Raw genomic sequence first — 21,197 nt, 5'->3', positions numbered from 1 at the left:
TGGAAAGGCATGGGCGATATGATGGTGAACAAGACACAAATTGTTCTTGCTTTCAAGAAGCTTAGTAGAAGAGAGTATGAGTAATCATGAAATGTACAAATGTTAACAGCATCTTATTCTCATTGATCATTATCATGCCCTTCCCTCTCACAGCTGATACATGTTGGTGGAATAAATTTAACAAAGTTTACTCAAATTTGTTGATTTTGGGATGTCAGTCCTTGTGTTCCACAGGATGAAGTGATAGGTTGATACATTCTTCTGCATCCTAGACCTCTTTGCCCACCATCTCTCATCCAATGGCAGCATTTGTGGGGCATTTTACAGCTGTTATAAAATAGTTTTTGAACCCAGAACTTTTGCTTTGTAGGGTTTCTGGCTTTCAAAAATCGAATCCCTCTGAATGGCACTCTTAGAAAATGGTTAAAATGGTTAAATGTTGAGGCATGTATCAGAATTTATTTTTATGACTGAATAATATTCCATTATGTGTATATACCACATTTTCTTTATCCAATCATCTTTTGATGGACACTTAGGTGGTCACCACCTTTTGACTACTTCAAATAATGCTTCAGTGGACATTGGTTCATAAGCATCTGTTGGAGTCTCTATTTTCAGTTCTTCTGGCTGTGGAATGATGTGGAAGTACCCAGTCATGTGCTAATTCTATATTTAGCTTTTTGAGGAACTGGCAAGCTGTTTTCCATAGCACCTGCACTAGTTTGTATTGCTACCAGCAAAGTGCAAGGGTTCCAATTTCTCCACATCCTCTCTAACACTTGTTATTCTCCTGGTATTTGTTTTTTCGGCAACATTATAACCATTCTGGTAGGTGCGAAGTGGTGTCTCATTGTGGTTTTGATTTGCTTTCCCCTTGGGCCACAGCTACTGAACCCGCACACTCTACAGCCCGTAGCCTGCAACAAGAGCAGCTCAGGCACTGTAACTACAGAATAGCCCCTGCTCACCACAGCTAGAGAAAGCCTGCATAGGAACAAAACCCAGCACAGCCAAAAACCAGCAAATAACAGAAATGCATGAAAGCTAAATAAGAATCCTCTCAATCTTGGGGTTGTGCAGACAAGAAGAATTAGTATCTGAGAGTGAGTTTCTCCTTTAATTTTTCACCCTAGGCGCCTCTTGTCCCTTCCTCAGTGGAGCCCAGGTGGGTGGCAAGTCCCCTGCAGGGACCCGAAGGGGAGACATCTAACTGGGCTGCCTTGTCTAATGGGCCCAAGATAAGAGTCTGGTGACGCTGAGCCTGGGGAGTGCCAACGCCCTCTCATAGTCTCAGGAGTGGCATGGAAGTAACAAAGGAAGGTGGCAGGGCTCAGGGAAGCCCCGACAATGGGACCATGCAGAAGGGATTTTTAGGGGCTGGTCCAGAAGACAAGCACCGAGAACATGGGCTAGGGTGGAGAATGGCAATAGGGGCTGAGGAGCCAGCGTGGCCCCACAACCAGATCTTGGCCCAAAGAACCTGCAGATCCTAGCCATCATCCCAGAGAAGCATAGGGGTGCAGTGGATCCATGTAGCCTAAGAAAACCCTGAATTGACTATAACTGGCCTCAGCGAACTGACAAAGCTCTTGTGATCCAGTGGGATCTACATTAAGTTCCACTGTAGACAAAGAAAGAAACACTGTGCTGTGAGATTCACACCATTTCCAGGGACGATCTCCATATGTGAACAGAACACAGGAAGGTGATATGTTTTACCTCAATTTCATCTCATATTCCATGTCACTCATCTCCCCAGGAAGAGAGAACTGTTTTCAAGCCTATGTTTCCATTTCAGGGCAACCATAGGCAAGCAAAACAGTGATGAAGAGGCAGAAGTCTCTACAGTGGTGGTTTCTCCCTAGGGATGATTTTTATCAGATTGGGGGGACATTTGACAATGTTTGAAGATGGCTTTTGGTTGTCAGAACCGGGGATGGGGCACTTCTGGCATCTAGGGGTAGGGACCAGGGAAGCTGCAAAGCATCTGTAAGATACAGGGCAGCCCTCTGTGATGAAATCCATTCCCAAATGTCAATAGTGGAGAGGTGGAGGAGCCCTGGTGTACTGTGATGTATGTCATGCTGTCTATGCAGACAGAATGTAACACATCATCACACTTTTCCTGCAGCACATCATCAGGTTGCAGAAAGAGGACCAGGTTGTGAGATGTTAGGCTCAGATGTCTCTGACTAGCTAGAAGCCTTGGGTAGACCCCTCCAACACCAAGAGATTCATTTCCACATTGTAAAATGTGCATTGTGAGTCCTGCCCTGCCTTCCTCTCAGAGGTGTAAATGAAAACTGTAAACTGCAAAATTCCAAAAAGCATCTTTATAATAGATAGCAATGGTGAGAATGAGCTAGCTGTTGAAAAAAACTGGAAAATTCTCCAAATTCTTCCAAACACTCCAGCAGGAGTCTAAATCCCAGCCCAGACTGACTTTCTTCCAGATGTTTATGTACTTCAGGAAGTGTAACACCAGCTGCTATAACAAATAGCACCAAATGTTAGTGACTCAACACCATAGCAGTTTATATCTTGTTGATGCAATAATCCAACTTGATTGGGTAGCTCTCCTAGATGACTTTTCATGAGTAAGAACTCGGAGCCTCAAGAGCCCATTTGCCTTCCTTTTTTCCATTCTTTCTTTACATTTTCCATCTCAAGATTCGTGAAGTACCTTGCTTCTACTTTCACAGATGGTGAGAGAGAGTATGGAGGTTCATCAGGGAAATTTTCTTGGGGGGGCAGACCTAGAGGTAGCAGGCATCACTTCTTCCTGTTTTCCACTGGCCAGACCTGAAGTCACATGAACCCAATTGACCAAAGAGGAGGCTGGGAAATGTAAACAAACTACATTTCTGCTGAGGACAAAAGGACAATGGATTTGGTGAGCACAGAGTACCTTCTGCCTCAGCATCTTCCTTTTTACCTCCCCACCAACGCAATATATTGAAAGTGAAAGTGAAAGTGAAGTCGCTTAGTTGTGTCTGACTCTTTGCAACCCCCATGAACTGTAGCCCACCAGGCTCCTCCATCCATGGGATTCTCCAGGCAAGAATACTGCAGTGGGTTGCCATTTCCTTCTCCAGGGGATCTTCCCCACCTAGGGATCGAACCCAGGTCTCCTGCATTGCAGGCACACGCTTTAACCTCTGAGCCACCAGGGAAGCCCAACAAACATATGCAAATTCAGTCTGGATAGGGTTCTGAATCATGGAGATATGGGAGTTTATCTTCCATAAGCAACATATACTCCTTTTGAGGATGTTACACCTCCCCCAAGTCTGAGTATAAAGAGCATCAACCCTGGATTGCTTTGCCTGAGTGCAATTCTCTTCTTTCATGCAGCAAGGGTATGTAGTCCATGCTGTGTGCCAGAACCAAAGCTAGATGCTGTGAATACAACGGTGAACAGGCAAAGGGAAAACAATCCTGTCTTTATGGCACTTGCCATTAAAAAAAAAAAAAATCCTGTCTTTATGGCACTTGCAGTTCCCAGGTGATGCAGTGGTAAAGAATCTATATGCCAATGCAGGAAATGCAGGTTCAGTCCCTGGGTGGGGAAGATCTCCTGGAGAAGGGAATGGCAACCCACTCCAGTATTCTTGTCTGGAAAATCCCATCGACAGAGGAGTCTTGTGGGCCACAGTCCGTGGGGTTGCAAAGAGCTGGGCATGACTGAGTGACTGAGCACTCAGGCACGCATGGCATGGCACCTGCATTCTAACTGAGGGGGACAGTGAACAAGCACATTATAAACAGACCAATCAGTGGACTGCTCTTAAATGCATTCAGCAGATATCAGCCTGCCTTTGCTTTAAGAGGGTTTGGACCAAGTATCTTTGCCTAAACCAACTGAGCAGGGCCAGTCGGATTTTTCTCTTGGGAATTTGAAATGGGAATTAAGAAATGCTAAAAAGTTGACAGTTCTGGAGGCCAGAAATCCAATGTCAAGGTGTCAACGGGTTCGGTTTCCTCTGAGGACTCTCCATTGGCATGCCCAGACCATTCTCCTGTTGTGTCTTCAAATGGTCATCTCCTCACACACATGTATCTCTGGGGTCCTTTTCTCTTCTTGGAAGGACACCAGTCAAACTGGACTAGGGCCCTATCTTAACAGTCTTAATTACCTCTTTCAAGGTCTTATTGCTAAATATTGTGACATTCTGAGGTACTGGGGGCTGGGACAACGATATCTGATTTTGAGGAGAGGGGACACATTTCAGTCCATGACATCTGGTCAGGGCCAGATTTTTTGTCCTCCTGTTCTGTAAGAACACTTTTTTCATTATACCAAGTTTTTGCTTTTTTTTAGATTTTTTTTTATGGGTACCATTTTTAAAGTCTTTATTGAATTTGTTACAATATTGCTTCTATTTTATGTTGTTTTTTTTTTTTTTTTGGCCCTGAGGCATGTGGGACCTTAGCTCTCCAACCAAGGATCGAACTTGCACCCTCACTTTGGAAGATGAAGTCGTAACCACTGGACCACCAGGGAAGTCCCAGGTCTTCGTATCTGGTTCCTCTCTGCTCCTTTCAGTTGCAAAGTCCCTTCCTGTTTCTACCTCCACCTGTCTTGTACTCATCACTCATTTATTCTGCCACAAACATGGCTGGTCATATACTTTGGGACACACCCAGGGACACAACGATGAACAGAACTTGGTTGATGTCCTCAAAGAGTTGGTGCTGCAAGCTTCTGTCAACTGCAATCTCAGAATTTCCAGTAAGAATTAATTTTTATGGCTTAGGCATATATGGTCTTAGACCATATCATCTGCTAACTTGGTCTCCCCAGAAAGTGTTTCTCTTGACTTAGGAACAGATACCATGGCATTGGGCAAGTCTATGATTTGTTCACTGAGTAAGAATCACATACACATGGAGTTTGGAAAGGTACAATTTAACAAAGAGAGATTTCAGTTTGCTATGTACAGTCTGTGGGGTTGCAAAGAGACAGACACTACTGAATGACTAAGCATGCACACACTGCTCATATTAAATTGATAAGCCTTGTGCTGCCTAACCTTTACCCTAACATGCATTATTACTTCTATATTAGGAAGCCAATCTAACTATAAAATCACAGATCTCAAACAGACAAATCAGAGGCATGATGAAATATTCAACTTCCCTGGCAACAAAATGAAAACAATGCAATGACTTATCATGTTTCACCTAGCAAAGTAGCAATTTTTGTTTCTTTGTTTTTAACGAATTAAAATATCCAGTTTGGGGGCCAGAGTTTGGGAAAACAGACCACATGATAAGCTGTGATGGAAGGAGAATATTGCTCAACCTTTAATTACCCAACGAATCCAGCTTTGCAAGAGCTTCAAAGCGGCAAATTTACTGCAAGGAATTTTCTTAAGGATAGAACACAAAAGTTCAACTATGAAGATGTCTATTGCCATAACATTTGTGTTTGTAAAAGTGGGAAAATCCAAATGTCTAATTCAATCCTAACTACTGAGTACACTTTTGGTATCTCCAGAAAGTGGAATGTTCAACCATCACTGACTGATGCTGTAAAGGGCTCTTTAATGACATGGAATATGTTCAGATGCATATTTGAGTGAGGAAATGAGATCATACTGCATGATAGAGAGTATGATCCCATTCTGGGGGAAAAAAATGAACGCATAGAAAAAACACGCAAAGAATGGACACTAAAATAGAAACAGTGATTATCGTCACGTGGCAGGCATATAATTGGTTTTTGTTTTATTCTTTTGTACTTCAGTGAGATAATGTATCACACTTAGCACTGTCTGACATGGAAAAAAATCACTAAATAGATGATTACTTTTCATATTATTATTCATACGATGACTTGAGTAAATATCAACTTCTCAGGTTTGCTGTTAGATGTGAGCAAGATTGGAAAGCACCTGGTACACAGTTGGCCTTCAATAGATAAATTTTTTTTTTTTCTGGGAGAGAGGGTTTTGTACCACAGTTCAGTTCAGTTCAGTCACGCAGTCGTGTCTGACTCTTTGCGACCCCATGAATCGCAGCACACCAGGCCTCCCTGTCCATCACCAACTCCCAGAGTTTACTCAAACTCATGTCCATTGAGTCAGTGATGCCAACCATCTCAGCTTCTGTTATCCCCTTCTCCTCCTGCCCTCAATCTTTCCCAGCATCAGGGTCTTTTCAAATGAGTCAGCTCTTCACATCAGGTGGCCAAATATTGGAGTTTCAGCTTCAACATCAGTCCTTCCAATGAACACCCAGGATTGATCTCCTTTAGGATGGACTGGTTGGATCTCCTTGCAGTCCAAAGGACTCTCAAGAGTCTTCTCCAACACCACAGTTCAAAAGTGTCAATTCTTCGATGCTCAGCTTTCTTTATAGTCCAACTCTCCCATCCATACATGACCACTGGAAAAACCATAGCCTTAACTAGACGGACCTTGTTTCCCTAATAGCTCAGTTGGTAAAGAATCTTCCTGTAATGCAGGAGACCCCAGTTTGTACCACAGGGGTTGAGAATAAGGATTCTTTAGGCAGGTGGACTTAGATTCAAATCCCCCTCTTTGGCCCTTTTTAAAGCTGATCAAGAATGTAGGCGAATTAATTATGTCTTCTGAGCCTCAGTTTCTCCATTTGAAGACAGAGACAACATCTATAGCCCAGGGGTCCCCCAACCTCCACGATCTAATGCCTGATGATCTGAGGTGGAGCTCATGTAATAATACTAGCAATCAAGTGTACAATAGATGTAATGTGCTTGAATCATCCTGAAACCATTCCTCCACCCCCACATCTATGGAAAAACTGTCTTCCATGAGACTGGTCCCTGGTGCCCAAAACCAGCCCCTGGCCCTGGAGACCACTGCTATAGACTAAGATTATTGTGAGCCTAAAAGATTATGGACAAACATCATATAGCCCACAGGCAGTTTAGTCTCTGACTTCTACCATATTGTGTGAAATAATAAGCATTTGATCTGTCAAACCAAAAAGTGCAATTTTAAACATAAGAAATACATAGATCTTGAAGCACTAAACCTTTTGCCTACATCTTGTTGCTTTTCAGTACAGTGAAAATGCATTTGGCAAAGAGCTAGGACATCACCAGTTTCAGGAAAGGAAAAGAGTGTTGAAAGAGCTTACGAGAGCCAAGAGGTGATTTCGGGAGAGAGAAAGAAGGGAAGAAGCTCTTGTGACCTGAAAGGAATCTAGCTCGAAGCTTCCCCTTCCCCCCCCCCCCCCCAACCCCACAAGGCTTCCTTTAAGGTAGATAGGAAAGGTGTTGGACACACGAGTGTCACCAAGTTTACTAGAATCATCTGCTTTTGATATTGCACAAATTCCCCGTGAGCTCCAAAACAAGGTCAGCTCAATTAGCAAGCTACCTTCATTTGACTTGTAAAGAAGTGATTTGCAAGCAAAATGCACAAAGATATATTGTTAAGATGGGCATCATATATTATGTGTACACATACACGTGTACCTCCAAACTATCATCATTCCTTTTTCCCCTACTTAATTGGTTTCTTTATCTTTCAGCTTTATAGGGATATAATTGGCATATAACATTGTGTAAGTTTAAAGTATACAATGTGACGATTTCATAAACATATATATTGTAAAGTGATTACCACAATAAGATTAGTTAACACATCCATTATCTTAAATAGTTAAAACGCTTTTTTAAAATCTTTTTTAAACTTTTTATTTTGTAGAGTATAGCTGATTAACAGTGTTGTGATAGTTTCAGGTGGACAGCAAAGGGACTCAGCTATGCATATACATGTGTCCATTCTTCCCCAAACTCCCCTCGCACCCAGGCTGCCACATAACACTGAGCCAAGTTCCCTGTGCTATACAGTAGGACCTTGCTGGTTAGCCGTTTTATTTTTTTAACATAGCAGTGTGTAAGTCGACCCCAAACTCCCTAACTATCCCTTCCTACCATCCTTCTCCCAGAAACCATAAGTTCATTCTCTAAGTCTGTGAGTCTGTTTTTTTAAAAAAATGAGACCTTTTAAGATCTACTCTCTTATTTAGTCGCTCAGTTGTGTCCAACATTTTTGCGACCTCATGGACTGTAGCCTGCAGGCTTCTCTGTCCATGGGATTTCCCAGGCAAGAATACCAGAGTGGGTTGTCATTTCCTTCTCCAGGGGATCTTCGTGACTCGGGGATCAAACCCGAATCTCCTAAAGTAGCAGGCAGATTCTTTACTACTGAGCCACCAGGGAAGCCCTTCCACTCTGCACTGGGAGCACAGAGTCTTAGCCACTGGACAACCAGGGTAGTCCCTACGACTCCTCTCCTGTCATGGGGTAAACGTGGGCTGATACCACCAGTGTATTCCAGAGTAGGCGCAAGGCCTGGTCCCAGCCAATCAAAGTAGTCCCTTCTCCTGGTTAGTGATTGGCTCAGGAATGAGCATGTGACTCTAATTAGACCAATGAGAGTCATTCCTGGGAAGAAGGACTCTCGCTACTCTCTTGGCAACTTTCAAGTTTACCAGGTTGTATGTTAGATTCCTCAGAACTTATTCATTTAGTAACTGTAATTTTGTATCTTTTGACAACCTTTACCCATTCCCTGCCTTATTCCCCTGTCCCTGGCAACCACCAATCTATTCCCTTTTTCTAAGAGTCAGGATTTTTTAAATTCCAGGTATAAATGCCATCATCAGTATCTGTCTTTCTCTGTCTGATTTATTTCACTTAGCATAATACCCTTAAGTTTCATCCATGTTGTACCAAATGTCCTTCTTTTTATGGCTGAATATTTCATTACACATAATTATATTAATTATATATAATATGTTATATATAATTAGCAACATGTCACATTCCAGCACATTTATATACACATGTATATAAACAGTATACATGTGTATATATACTCTGTAATGTAACATAGATACTATATAAAGTATTTTTTATTTTCTTTTCTTTATCCATTTATCTGCTGGCAGACATAGATTGTTTTCAACATCATAGCCACTGTAAATAATGCTGTAGCTCCTACATTAACCCTAAAGCTTGGAGAAGTGAAAAGGTAGGGACCCACAGCAGCTGACTTTGATCCAGACAAGCCCAGGAGAGTGCCAGAGGAGGGCAGACTTCCCAAAATGAGGACATTTATTATTTAAACATTGATTGTTCTGTTTAAGTCGCAGAGATGGAAAAGGCTTTCCATTTGTAAAAGTCGTTTTTTAATGGCAGATCAAAGTTGGCCGACATTTTGCTGGACCATGAGTGCTTAAGGATGCCAAAGAGGTGTGTGTCCAGCCTGCCAGAGTAGGATTGCTAAGGACAGTGCTGAACCCCACTTACCCATCTGGCCAGTAGATATAACAAGCTTCATCAGCTCCTTGTTTCAGTAAAGTGTCCTGCCAGGAAAATAAAAACCATTCTAGATCTTTAGCATGGAGAGAATTTAATATAGAGAATGAATTACCGAGGTAACAGAAGAGTGCAGAAGCCAAACTGTCAATGGCAAAGCAACAGACCAGCAACAGAATGAGATGCTAGCATCCTGAGGCTGGAGGCACAACCGGAAGAGCCAGGGCTGGCCGGCAGGAACTCAGTACATGGCAAGGGCTGCTCTGCGAGAACTGGAACCAAGAAGAGACACTTGGTCAAAGCATGTCACAGGGCTCAAATGCAAGGGAAAGAGACCCAGACGCCACCTCTTGACTTGTGGAGTGGTATTCACATATAAGGAAAGAAGGAACTGATGGTGTCCATCTTTAGGGACTGTTTGGATTTTTATGCTGTCTGGATGAACTGACATTTTTGATCCTTTTATCATCAGCTCCAGGTGGCTCAGATGGTAAAGTATCTGCTTGCAATGCAGGAGACCTGGGTTCGCTCCCGGGGTTAGGAAGATCCCCTGGAGAATGGCATGGCAACCCACTCCAGTATTCTTGCCTGGAGAATTTCATGGACAGAGAAGCCTGGTGGGCTATAGGTATGGGATCACAAAGAGTAGGACATGACTGAGTGACTAACACTTTACTTTACTAGGTACTCCCCATGTCTTGAATTCGACCTCACTTGATATTAATATAGCCACCCTAGCTTTTTTATGGTACATGCATGGTATATCTTTTCCACTTTTCTAATCTATCTGTGACTACATTTATGGTATATCCCTTATAACACAATATAGTTGGTTCTTGATTTTTCAGCCAATCAAATGTTCTCTGTCTTATAATCAGAGTATTTAATTCATTTATCTTCAATACAAATATTCATAGCTGGATTTGTCTACCATCTTGGTTCTTTTTTTTTTTTTTCTATTTATCCTAGCTCTTTATCCCCCCTTTTCCTATATTATTTTGTACTAACTGAATATTTTTAGCACAGCATTTTAATTTCTTCTATTGTATTTTTAGCACATGCATTGAAGATTATAATATGCTGCCCTAACACAGTGTAATCTGAATTAATGTTTTACTTATCACCATATAACCTGAATTAATTCTATACCACTCATTTGATACAATACACTTGAATTTATCTCTGCTGTCCTTTACACTATTGGTATTATTTACTTATATAAATTTTATAAGCCCCACAACATATTACTTTACAACTTATTAGTATGTTTTGCTGTAATCAATTGCCTCCTAAAGAAATTAAGAAATATATATTTTTTAAGTTGTTTGTATTTACCCATATATTTACCATGTCTGGCATGCTTAATTCTTTTGTGTTGATCTAATTTTCTGTCTAAAGAACTTCCTTTAACATTTCTTGCAGACAGGGTTGCTGGTGATGAATTCTTTCAATTTGTTTATCTTTGTCTTTGAAAAATTCTGTGCAGCAAAGTGATTGACTTTGATCTCATATGTATTTACTTACTTTTACCTGAAGGTACTGCCCCAAAAATATAAAAGGGAGAATGAGAAAGCTGGCAAAATCAAGGAGAGAAGAATTCAGGTGGCATAAATGTCTACTAATGAATCCATTTGTATCTGACATATACAATCAAATCTCTGATTCCCTATTGGGGTAATCCTAGCTTACATTTACCTCTTTCCTGGGTTCCTATCTCAAAACAGGGTTATAAAATTCAATAGGGCAAATTTGATGTTTAGAGTCATCAGAAGCCACCACCTGCTTTCTCATTGGTCTTGCATAAGCCCTTTTTATGGTCATATTTTTCCTCACAATGTACAAAATCAGGGTGAAGTCCCCACAGTCTTAATCCTGAACAATTTTCCTTGAGTAACAAGCCAGGGTTTGCTGTTAAGCTCTAAGCCTCCTAACCTGTTACTTGTTTTCTTGTCTTGATCCTCCTTGACCTTTTTCTTAGGTTCCCTTCCTTATACCAAGTCAGTCTTCCTCTGTCAGTGTCCTGTCAAGAAACTCTATTAATCTCCCAGTGGAATGCTGCCTTTTGGTATAGCGTTAACCAACACATTCTAATCACAGCATAAACCCTCAGACAGTAGGTTTCCATTTCTGTCTACCCTCTTTCCACTTTGTCTCCGATCTATAAGTAAGATACAGCTCATTTCCTTCAGTGAGGCAAGAGAATACTCTGGTTAAAACCATGGGTTTCAGAGTTAGACCTGGATTTAAATCTTGGCTCTGAAATTTTTGTAGATGAGTGATCTTGTCTAATAAACCTCACTTCTCTCAGCCTCAGCTCTGAATCTGAAAGGTGGGGAAATAAACTCTTATGAGGATTAAATGAGATATGAAATATAAAACATCTTAGTCAGGACAAAGTCAATGTTGTCAATCTTTAAAAACTCTTCCTGGGACTTCCCTGGTGATCCAGTGGCTCAGACTCTGCGTTGACAATGCAGGGGGCATAGGTCTGATCCCTGGTCAGGGAAGTAAGATCCCACATGCTGCACTGTGTGGCCTAATGATGATAATAGTAATAAAGTAACTAAAAAACAACTCTTCTCCTTCCTTTTGCATCTTCAGTATGAGAATAACAATGTTGGGAAGGTCAAGTACACACTGCCATATTCAAAATGGATAACCAAGAAGGACCTGTTGTATAACACATAGAACTCTACTCAGTGTTATGTACCAGCCTGGATGGGAGTGGGGTTTGGGGGAGAATGGATACGTGTATATGTATGGCTGAATCCCTTTGCTGTCCACCTGAAACTACCACAGCATTGTTAACTGGCTATACTGCAATATTGGAAAAAAAAAAAAGTTTAAAGTTTGAAAGAAAATAAAATCCAAAGTCTTAAAATAAAGCAATGTTAGCTGCACCTTTTGCTTAGTTAGATTTTGGGGATTTTTCATCACTATTGAGAAAATCTAGACATGGTATCTGTTAGTTCATCCACTGTCCAAACAAATGGCTTATTACTGAACTTCTCTCATTTAAGTTTCTTAAGACCTCACTCCCTCCCCTTAGGTCTCTAATTCCAGTTGGTAGAAGTCAAAATGAACCACAAAAACAACAGAATCCTTTTCCAGGATTGTGCAATAAAATCCTGTTATACCCAAGGCCCCGGGCAGTGTCACTGATGCAGCAGACATGAAACTTATCTTCTTCGAGGGGAGGATGATTTACAGGAATTCTCTGGATCTTTCTGGTTGCTTTCATGAAATGGCTCCCTTAATCCACTATCCTCTAGATGAATTGCCAACATTTCCAAAACCACCTCCCATAAATTATCTATACGGTAGAGAGTTAGCATTCATCAGGGGTAAGATTCATGCCAGACATTGGACAAAGTCCCTCAGGTAGATTATCTCTCTTTGACTCTTCAGTCCTGTAAGGTTTGTCCTTAGCTTCATTTTACAGATGAGAAAACTGAAATTCAGAAAATGTAGATTATTTGCCCAAGGTCAACTGTTAGTAAGTAGGTGGGTCAGACCAGATTCAAACACAGTTCTGTTTGTTTCAATCCAACTCTGCTGTCTCCTTGCAGAAACCTTCAACTTCCAAATCCTTGTTGCATCAGGAACAAATCTATCATGTTGTAATATTTTTATGTTTTAAGTGTTAGTTTTCCTAGCATCTTCCCCCATCCTACCCACTACATTCATTCTATTATAAAACATTCAATACCTGCAGCCTTTGAAAGGAGAAAAGAACCTGAAAGCTCCAGTGGAATGAAAATGCTAAGGCTTCTTCAAACTTAAGTAGCATTAGAAGCAATTACATTTGTGCAAATGTAGAAAAGCTTGTTGCTATTTCTGATCACCCCACACCCCAAGGCAGTAAACTAGGAGGAAAGCTGTTAACCATTTCAGATCACAGAGTTCTAGCAGCAAAGACCCAGTGCTTTATTTTTCTACCTTCTACTGTCAGTATAATAGGATGGTACCTCCTTTTTTTTTTTTTAAAGTGAAACCAGTATTTGCTTACTCAAATAAATTAATGTTTTTATTTTTCCTGAGAATAGTTCTACATGGCAATTCTGGTGCACATCTATATGACTCATCTGTTGGAAACAAGACACACTCATAAAACATAACCTTAAATCTTTGCATTTAGCGATAGTTTTTATACCTTTTCCTTTATTTTTCTTTCATAATGTCATCTATAGACCTAAATCCAGTATTGTTTTTCCAAACACAAGTGTACATCTAAAAGGAGAATCTAAGAGGATGATGAAAAATGAGGCAAAGCCAAATGTATTTAAAAATGTATGAAGATGTAAATAATGTCACTTGAAACATGCAAAGATGTAAGACTTGCAAAGACATGGACTGTTAAGTCTGAGGGAGAGAGGAAAAAAATTCTGCCCAGTTGAGTTCAGAAAAGGAACAGTTGCTCTTAGTTACCTATTGTTGTGTTACAAACCACTCCAAAATGGAGGAGCTTTAAAAGGACAGTTTATTTTTGCTGACAGCTCTGCCATCTGGGCTGGGCTCAGCTGTGCAGTTCTTCTGCTCCATGTCTGCTCCAGTCTGCTGCGACTGGAATGTCTGAGATAGATGTGAAAACTTGAACAACTGGGGCTCTGGCAGGAATGGGTCAAATAGCTGGGGTCTATGTAGCCATCATGCTCTCTCCCCACATGGGCTTTCTCTTGAGGTTCCCCAGGCTTTCTCACAGCATGGTGAGCTTGAGATCACTGGACTTCAGAAAGGTAGAAGCTGCCTGGACTCAGAAGCCCCAGGACTCCATTTTTTCTGTTCTATCCATCAAGCTAAGTCAAAAAGTCCAACAGTGGTTTAAGGGGAGGAAAAAAACACCCCACCTTTGGAGGAGATGACCAACCCATAGAGACAGGGAGGATTCATTCAATAGTGATCATTGTTGGAGGCATTCTACCACTTAGGAGCTAGCAGGCTGCTTGATAACAACTCTGTCGAATACAAGTTAAGATTAGTGGAATATGCTACAGCAATGAAAATGAACAAATTGTAGCTACATGCAAATGCACCGGCAAATCTTCCAAACCTCACCACCCTACAAAACAAAAACAAAAACAAAATAATGCATAACCTATGATTCATTTTATGAAATTTAAAAGCAAGCATAGTAAACTGCATTGTTCAATAATGCATATATAGGTGGCAAAACTATGAAGAAAAGCAAGAGGAAAATATCATAAAAGATAGATTCATGGTCAAGTCTAGATAGGCTGTAGGTAGTTATAATCAGGAGGTGACATTGGAGGCTTCTGGGTACTAGCAATAGTTTTTTTCCTTGCCCTGGGTGATGGTCATATGCATATTTGATTTCATTGTTAAATTGATCATGTATGCATATTTTCTGTGTGTATGTTATACTTCTAAATTTTTTTAAAAAGCAAAAAGTCAAATTTTGGCTAAAACATAAATTTGTCAGATGTACATTTGCTGTATGCAGCTCAAAATTCTGACTAGCATAGAGTGTGATAAAACAGAGAAATCAGTGCGGACCTGCTTCTCTGCCTAAAACCTCAGGTTCACTCATGAGAATGACAGCTGATGATTTTGGAAGTGCTGATATGTCCCAGGTTATCATTAGGTGCTTTTTGTTGCTGTTGTGTTCATTCATTCATCTGTTCTTTATTTTTAAAACTTTTTATTTTGTATTAGGGTATAGATGATAAAAAATGTTGTGATAGTTTCAGGAGAACAGTGAAGGGACTCAGCCATTCCTATGCAACTATCCATTCTCCTTCAATCCCCTCTCCCATCCAGGCTGCCTCATAACATTGAGTAGAGTTCCCTGTGCTATACAGTAGGTCCTTGTTGGTTATCCACTTTAAATATAGCAGTGTGTACATGTCCATCCCAAACTCCCTAACTGTCCCTTCCCCTTGGACAAGGTGCTTTAATACACTATTGTACATAAGCCAGAGAAAACACCAAGTGAGTATGATGTCCATTTTCTAGAGAAATACAATGGCTGGTTAAGTGCAGCTCCAAGGTCACACAACATTTGAGCCCAGTCTGTTTGACTTTGAACTTCCTCCACAGAAAAGCCCTTGGCACGGGGATCCTGAACATCAACAGGTTTACCCATCTCCTGTACTCTGGCTGCTCAGATCCAGAATGGGCAGCACCCAGGCCACCACCAGCACAAAAGCATCATTGTCCAGGCCTTGTTCTCACCGGGGAAGTGCCCATCGCAACCACTGGGGGATTTGGATAGGTGTCAGGCCCTGATGGAAGGCTCTCTGCTTGGCTGCTGGCTGTTGACAGGCTGAGTGGCTGCCTTGGCTGTGCCAGGTTGTAATAAAGCTGCCCGGCACCCAAGATCTGCCGACCAAGGGAGTGCAAGGGCAGTGGAGACTGCCTCCGAATTCCAGGAATCACAGGGTGTTTATTCTGAGGCCAGCCTCCCATCGCCCACTGCACTGGACGCTGCTGCTGTCTGGAAGGGCCGAGTCTGGCCCTTAATCTGGGCAGAATTCCGATTAAATAATAGTGTAATGAGGAGCAGGTCTCTGTTTGGAGTTTTGCAGATTAGGCCATTTCAAAGGGACAAGAGGGAAGTTTTAGGACCCTTATTGGGGTCTATTATACCAGGACCTACTAAAATGTACTGGAGAAAAACCTCTTGCTGAAAAAGAAAGGGGAGGCAGTTCTGCAATGTTTCTTTTGAGAAATTATTTAGCCTTATGATGGTACTTATTTTTTCTGGGTACTAGGAAAACAGAATACTATGTTGTCATTAGTAACTTTGGGGGGTGGGGAACAAAGGGGGATGTTCTCAGTAATGACAAGGCTTACATTGTCAAAACTCTTTCAAATCCATTACTGTCTTCCAACTGCTCTGCAAGGGAAGTGGGTCAAATATCATTAGATTAAATTAAAAGATGAAACTAGGCATTAAAGGGGATCTTTTCTAGAATTCATGTTTAGAGAGTAAGTTATTTTCTCTTTGCTTCACATTCAAAATTGAGGAAGAACTTTTTAGGGAATCATGATTATGGTAAAACTAACTTGTATACCACTGATACTAACATTAAGATGATGAAGACATAGAACGGGAAAGGGACAGGGAGAGAGAGAGTGAAAGAGGAGAAGAAGGAGGAGGAGGTTGGGGGGAGAGTGAGGATAAATAACTGTGTGTCTTAAGCATCAACTATCCCATGGACAGAGGAGCCTGGCAGCCTACAGTCCATGGGGTCGCAAGAGTTCGACATGACTTATCAACTAAACCATCACCACCACCAACATGCATGATTTATCATTCAAGGCTCTTTCTTACCTACTCTTCCCTTGGAGGAGTTGCCCTCCACAGTTCCAGAAGGGAATGCCATATCATATATTGGCATATGTTGGCAAGGTGATCATATATTGGACACCCAGCCCAGGCTGAGTCAGTCCAACTTCTCTGTCCTAGGAATTTGGAATTGGGGACTCTGAGATAACTGACTTGGCTCTGCTAAAACTTGAAAGCTAAGACTAGGACTGCCACATTGCGGGAGACTGTTAACAGCAAAGAATAGCCTTCTACAAAGAGAGAAAAGAAAGTAAGAGTTGTGATTGGAGATGTCCTGAGTACCCAGAGGAAAGGATAATGGAAATCAGGCCTTTGTGAGTCCCAATTATATTACTATGTGCAATTTGAGGGCTTCCTAGATCCTTCTCCTTTCTCTTCAGTTAATTTCAATGGTTTCTACTTCTTGTAACCAAATGATCATGGTATCACCCCTGAGCCTTTCACCACCTTATCCAAGTTTTACTAGTTGATAGAAAAAGTACCTGAAGCACAGACCGGGCAAACTATTTGCTTAGCCACATCATCAGTACTGCAAAACTGAGGCAAGAATCAAGGTCCCATACAGCCTGAAATTTTTTCCTTACTAAAGGAGTAGCTGAGGAAATCCACAGGCATTTGTGCTCATATCCTTATTATTTGGCCACTCTATTCAGGACTCCTTTGGTTGCCAAAAAAAAAAAAAAAAAAAAATCCTATTCAGGGTCATGTGCAAATTTTTTAAGGAACATTTTCTCATATAAACTAAGAAACCTATTAGTTCCAGCCATGATTGCATCCATAGGAATAAGCCATGTTGGCTGAATCTATTTGTCTCCTTCTCAGCTCTACTTCCTGCTAGCTGGCTTCATTCTGAAACAGACTGTCTTCACTGTGAGACAGATGGCTGCATATAAGCTCCAGGTTTCTATCTTCCCAGTTTAACAATTCAGGCTGGACCAAGAAAGAGGCTTTGCTCATTCTTCCAGCACTAGTCCCAGGAATGACTCTCACTGGTCTAATTTGAGTCACATGGCCATTCCTGAGCCAATCACTAACCAAGAGGTGGGCATGCTTTGATTGGCTGGGACTAGGTCATGCCCCTACTCGAGAATACAGTGGTGGTAGTCAGCCCACATTTACCACACAACAGGAGAGGGGTGATAGGGACTACCCTGGTTGTCCAGTGGCTAAGACTCTGCACTCCCAGTGCAGGGGACCCAGGTTCAATCCCTAATCAGGGAATTAGATCCCACATGCTTCAACTAAAGATTCTGCATGCCACAAGGAAGGCCGGGAGCAGACAAATAAATAGATATTTAAAAAGAGAGAGAGATGATAAGAGAAAAAATGCTGGGTCTTGTTATGCAAAGAAAGGAGAATGGATAGTGAGTGGATCAAAATGACAGACATCTAATACCTACATGTTCAATTAGTCCTGTGGTGGACCTATCATTATACAACATTATCTGAAATCCTCCTTTGGGTCAGTGGGTTTGGAGGGGGATTTTAGGAATTAGGCAATGGTAGATGTTTTGATGTTTTGAAATAGGTTAGCTCATAGTTGCGATTTTACAGCTAAGAAGTGAAGAGACCTACCCCAGGCACACATCTGTTGGGAAAGAGGCAGGCTTGTCCCTGATACCCAGTCTGGGACACCAACTTGGTCTCACACCCTGGCGTCTTCCTTCCCAGGGCTGCTTTGGCTCACCCAGCAGTGAAGCATCTGGCAGTTTCAAGATTTCTCACCATTTCCCAGCAAGACTTCTGGCAGTGCCTTGACCAAAAAGGATATTCCAGACACTATAACGAGATGATATCAGAAATCTAAATGCAAAACAGGCATTCCCATGTTCCCATTAGTCAACGTGACTGCATGTTACAAATCACTGTTTTCACATTTCACTGTTACCAACTAGTTCTCTTTTTTAAAAAAACGAGCGAAGAAGGGAAGGGACAGATGTAGTATCGATGAAACTGTTCTTTTGGATGTTAGAGGAAGAGAAATCACCTGGACATGTCATCAAATGAAATCTTGAAATTTTTTCTAAAGACCTTTGGGAAAAATCAACTATTATTTGCTTTTGACGGTTGAATCTTAGATGAGACAAAGATCTAGGGACAGAAAACCACGTACATTTAGTAACATTGGCAGGAACTGGGCAGTGGGTCCACCTTTTCTGACATGAAATAGTTGGTGTATTTTTTCAGTTTCTACCTCTCCCTTCTTCATCATTACTCAGCTGAGTCTTAGTAGTCATGAATCATTACACATGTACTCTCAAAATCCAGAGACATTCATCATGGTGGTATCCCTGTACAAAGAGGTAAAATAAAACATTGTATATGTCTGGCTGAGCCCCTTTGCTGTCCATCTGAAACTACCACAACATGGTTAACTGACTATACTTCAATTTGAAATAAAAAGTTTTTTTAAAAAATAAAAGTACAAAGGTCATATAAAAAAATTAAACATTGTCTCAAATTGTTGCATGTTTTATGAAAAAATGATACAGTGCATAATTTCACTATGAAATACAGTGAAGAATGTTTTTTCTAAGTTGAATAGGCAGACCTATAGTCTTTTATCACTCACTGTATTTGAGGAAGGTAAGTTCATGACCCAGTGATGACGTTCTCAAGGTTGAGGTGAGAAAACTGAGGCTCAAGGAGTTAGTGAGGCTTGATCAAGATTGTACAGTAAGCTACTGTTGGCCACGCATGAGAACCTGGGGTTATTAACCCTGGGTTCCACGAGCTTCATTATCTGGCAGTATGGGCCCTCATCCGGGAGATTTCCTATCAGATCAATATTAATGGCACCCTTTGTAATGAACATTCTGTAACCTCCCTTTACTAGGCTGGGATGAAAATGATAGATTATAAAAACTACGCATATAATTTAGAGATAACATAACCTACCTACACACATAATTCATACACGCACATACATAACTGCAGTATAAATGAGAAATAGGACACCGAGGATGGATGACAAATAATCCCGTATGTAGAACTGCTGTGAATGCAGCAGCTACTGTTGCTGATTGCTGAGTGTGTGGTGCAGGCAACTCAAATCCTATTAATGGCATTTCCATCTTGTCCTGAACGCAGCCAAGTTCAGTTTTTCCTTGGATTACACGGTAGTGGCAAGTGTGGAAAATGCAGGATACATTGAAATGGAGGGAAAAAAAAGATAGGCAATTATATTTATAAAACAGAGTTAGGTTCTGGGCTCAGATAATTATGGACGTGTTTTCACCTATGACAATGTATAGTGGTGGATTTGAAAGTCCTGTGAGATACAGGGCAATCTTTCATAGGGTTCTGTTTATTGCAGAACATCTCAAATCCCTGACCCTTGCCCATTAAATGCCAGTAGTGTACCCCACAATCACTGAGACAGTTAAAGAATGCCCCCACAAATTTCTGACACACTCCTTAATTGCTAACATTACTATCATTGGAAACCACTGTTGCAGGCCTTTCTCAGCTTCATTCTGGACCACTTGGTTGGATCTATACAGCTGGAGGGCCTTCCCAGGTGGCACAGCAGTAAAGAGCCTACCTGCCAATGCAGCAGACTCAGGTTCAATCCCTGGTCAGGAAGATCCCCTGGAGAAGGAAATGGCAACCCCCTCCAGTATTTTTGCCTGGGAAATCCCATAGACAGAGGAGCCTGGCGGGCTACAGCCCACGGGGTCGCAAAAGAGTCAGACACGACTTGGCGACTAAACCACCACCACCATGCAGCTGGAGAGATGCCCCAAAGGATCATGGGATATTTTGAATCACTGGAAGCTACACCTAATGACCCCAGTTCCGGGGGATTTGCCCAATCTGTTCAAATAAGGAGCACCCTTCAGAGATTACTTGGGAATGGATTCAGAGGAAATTCTGGGACGACCTGAGAATAATATTCCAAATGCCCACATATGTACTCTCAAGCAAAAGGAAACCTCCCAATGGAAACCAGTTAAGAATGAGTGGGAATTGGGGGCCAGCCCTCAAAACCTTTAGCATGGTGAGAAAAGATGATTCCAGAGGAATGCCAGGTCCCAAGAAACAGGTAACATAGAGCAGGTAAAACAGAGGTAAAATAGAGCAGGTAAAATAGAGCAGAAGTCCTGTGCAACCAGAAGATAGCCAGGAAGCTGGGCAGAGGCTATTGTTATGCAAATGAATGCACAGAAAAACCCCAAGCTCCAAGTATTCCCTTGAACAGTGGCTTAAGAGAGCCCTCAAAGATGTTTTTACCACATGTGCAAGAAATTAAAATTAGGCTTAAGCTCATCTGAAGAGCCACTTTGACATTGCCATATGGTGGGAGCAGAGCTGCGTTTTGGATTTAGCAAACATCTTAAACTATTTTTCAAATGATTTAGGTTCAGCAAGACCCAAAATGTATTTTTTTTTCCTTCAAGTACCTTTCCCCCTCATTTTAAACCCTAGAGTATTTTGAAGAAAATTCAAGCCACATGGTTTTGTTTCATTTACACTTAACTCATCAACATATTGTTTTGCAGAAGTCATTTGATGTCCAAAAGGACTTTGTAAAATATATGCTAAATGTATGTGTACACACATACACTT

General features: G+C 41.4%; 1 long non-coding RNA gene across 2 annotated transcripts in view; it reads right to left on the bottom strand.

Moving 5' to 3' along the window:
- Nucleotides 1–9,742: 9,742 nt before the first annotated feature.
- LOC110137868 (uncharacterized) overlaps nucleotides 9,743–21,197 on the bottom strand; it is a 60,334-nt gene continuing 48,879 nt past the window's right edge. For both annotated transcript variants that reach the window (XR_011490698.1, XR_011490699.1), the window contains exon 4: nucleotides 9,743–19,734. This is a non-coding gene — a long non-coding RNA (uncharacterized lncRNA). The remainder of the gene's footprint in view (nucleotides 19,735–21,197) is intronic.

Source organism: Odocoileus virginianus, chromosome 12 (assembly GCF_023699985.2).
Source record: "Odocoileus virginianus isolate 20LAN1187 ecotype Illinois chromosome 12, Ovbor_1.2, whole genome shotgun sequence".
Taxonomy (NCBI): Eukaryota; Metazoa; Chordata; class Mammalia; order Artiodactyla; family Cervidae; genus Odocoileus; species Odocoileus virginianus.
This window is presented reverse-complemented; position numbering and strand designations above follow the sequence as displayed.